The following is a 2,728-nucleotide window of genomic DNA, read 5'->3' on the forward strand; positions in this document are numbered from 1 at the left end:
TTTTGAAAGTCCAAGAGCAAGCAAACTCTTCCTCCAGGAGAGGGAGCCAACAGATCACTAAAGACATCATCATTGCTCAAAGAAAACACCGAAAAACAATGGAAGCTTTAATTGGAGTGGAATCTGATAGACAGCACCTGATGCCAAGTCTGCATCTTCTAACACCTGCAGTCACTGCAGCAGCTGAATCCAATGTGTCCAAAAGGGATCTATTCTATTCAATTGCAAATGATCTAGATAAGACTGAGAATAAGATACTGCACGGGACATAGCAGAGTTGGTCAAGTTGAGTGGAGATGAGTTTGCTATTTGGCACAGCTTTTGCATCAATAAAGCAAGTAAAAGGTGTGAAAGATAAAAAAAAGGGTGAAAGTGTGAAAAGTGAATTGGCCAAATTGAGGTGCATATAAAGTTTTTGCTTTCTTTCAATTCACTAATGGGGCTCATTTGAATCAGGTGAATTGAGTTCTGCTTTTGGAAACTGGGTTAAGAAGGGGTGCACCGGTCCTGGAGGTACTGCAATACCAGGTCAATGCGTGGAGTGGACAGAGCAAGATTTTTTCCATCTCCTTGTTCTAAAAATCCATTTAATATATGGTCCCCAGAGAGGGGACGTATCAGATATTAAACTGATAAGAACAGATTTAATTTTTTTTTTTTTCTGTTTATCAGTAGGACTTCAAAATAACAAAGGTGATCGCCTCCCGTTGCCTGGGAACCGTCCAGGCACAAGAGGGCTATGTGTCACCAGAAGGCGCACACACTTCCTCAAGGCCGGCAGACGTGCAATCCCAGGCACCTTCCAGTACCGACCAAGGTAGCGTCCTCCGAAACTACACTTGATCTTAGCCAAAAGGCCGAGAAGCTATAACCCGAATTGGTTACGGCCTTGAGTGGCACCCTGGCCTATACCGGACACATCTTAGGGAGAGGGAGACAAACCCACGCCTACAGAAGACATTTTGTCACCCAAGCCAACCCTTGAAAAGGCTGTTTTGCAGAGCAAAAACAAGAAGAATGATGCTTTTTGCAGCCGCCGCCCACTGCAATTAATCTGAATAACTCCTCCTCCTCCAAGCACCTCCCCTCCCCCTTGCAGTCTTTCCAATTCATGATACAAAAAGACGGACGGACAGGACAGGACAGGACAGGCTGCCTGACTTTCCGTCACTGCCACCCTTTGCCATCCTTGCCCGTAGAAAGCCCTTTCATCATCCCCAAACCCTAATCTTTTCCCTTCCCTTCCCAGCTGCGTCTCACTCCCTTTCATTAGGAAGTGAGCGCAGCCTTTTCTCCGTTCTGCACATGCGCGACGTTAAACACAAATGCGCAGGCGTGCGTTCCATTAGCCTCACTGCATTCCACTCCCATACAGGAAGTGGGCGCAGCTATTACTACGGTCGCACATAAAAGAACCCACGGCCACCACTGCACACAGCTGACTCCACCACAGGACACCCACTTCTACACCAACGCAGGTAAGACAGGATCGGCACCTCTATGCTCCCGTTACAATCAGGCTCAGTCACCATGTGATAACGCTCTCAACTCTTTAGTTGCAGGCTCCCCTTGCTTCACCTCCACTGGCTGTGCTGCCATTTCCTCTCCCACCTGGAAGGTATACTTTATTCCACTATTTTCCTGTTTCTCTCTTCCCCCTTTTCCCATAACCTACTTTTATCTGCATTTGTGGGGTATCTATATGCTATTTACATCATAGTTTTATTCATTAATATGGAAGGGAAGAGTGCCCATGAGAGTGTTGAACTGCGGAGAGCAAGAGATTAAGCTGCTCCGATTTGCCACCATTGATAAGCTGTTCTCAGTAGATACACATGCTATCCAAACAGCAGCATCCACCATTGCTTCAGCCCACCCATTCAGTGACAGCTCACCAAGTCAGCCAGAGGAGTGGTGTAAGGAATTACACGTAGGCACTGACTCCACACCTTCACATCACAAGAAGGGGGTCTACAGGCTAGTGCAAGAATACGAGCAAGTCTTCAGCAAACATCCGCTAGACTTTTGAAGAATAAAAGGGGTCAAACACTACATCCCCACAAGTGCACACCCACCCATCAAAGAGAGATATAAGCCAAAACTACCTGCACATTACCAGTGTACCAAGGACATGTTGAGCAACATGAAGGAGGCTGGGGTTATCCGTGACAGTTGTAGCCTCTGGGCAGCTCCGTTGGTCCTGTTAAAGAAGAAGGACAGCACCACTCCCCTGTATTGAGGAATAGCTAGCTGCATTGAGAACTGCAAATTATTTTTCTACCCTTGATCTCACTAGTCGCTATTGGCAAGTGTCCGTTGCTGAGGCAGACCGGGAGAAGACCGCCTTTGCCACCCCGATGGGTCTCTGCGAGTTCAAAAGCATGCCCTTCGAGCTGTGCAATTTGCCAGGAACCTTCCAGAGGCTGATGGAATGCTGCTTGGGACACCGAAACTTTGAAACGGTACTGCTATACCTTTATGATGTTATTGTTTATTCTAAAGCAAACAAGATTTTAGGGTGTATAAAAAGGGAGATTAGATCCGGTGATCCCAACGTATTGTTAACCCTCTATAAATCACTTGTAAGGCCACATCTGGAATATGGGGTAAAGTCCTGAGCAGGTTGATAACCATTGGTTTGAGCATGGTAGGGTGTAGTGCGCATCTTCCTGCATCGGTAAAAGCTGCAGAAGTCCTTGAAGATTTCCGCTTCAAAGGCAGTGCCTTG

General features: G+C 46.8%; 1 pseudogene; it reads right to left on the reverse strand.

Annotated features, from left to right (window-relative positions):
- Positions 1-491: 491 nt before the first annotated feature.
- On the reverse strand, positions 492-698 carry LOC142287110 (U2 spliceosomal RNA; annotated as a pseudogene).
- Between the last annotated feature and the right edge of the window lie 2,030 nt (positions 699-2,728).

Source organism: Anomaloglossus baeobatrachus, unplaced genomic scaffold, assembly GCF_048569485.1.
Source record: "Anomaloglossus baeobatrachus isolate aAnoBae1 unplaced genomic scaffold, aAnoBae1.hap1 Scaffold_71, whole genome shotgun sequence".
NCBI lineage: Eukaryota > Metazoa > Chordata > Amphibia > Anura > Aromobatidae > Anomaloglossus > Anomaloglossus baeobatrachus.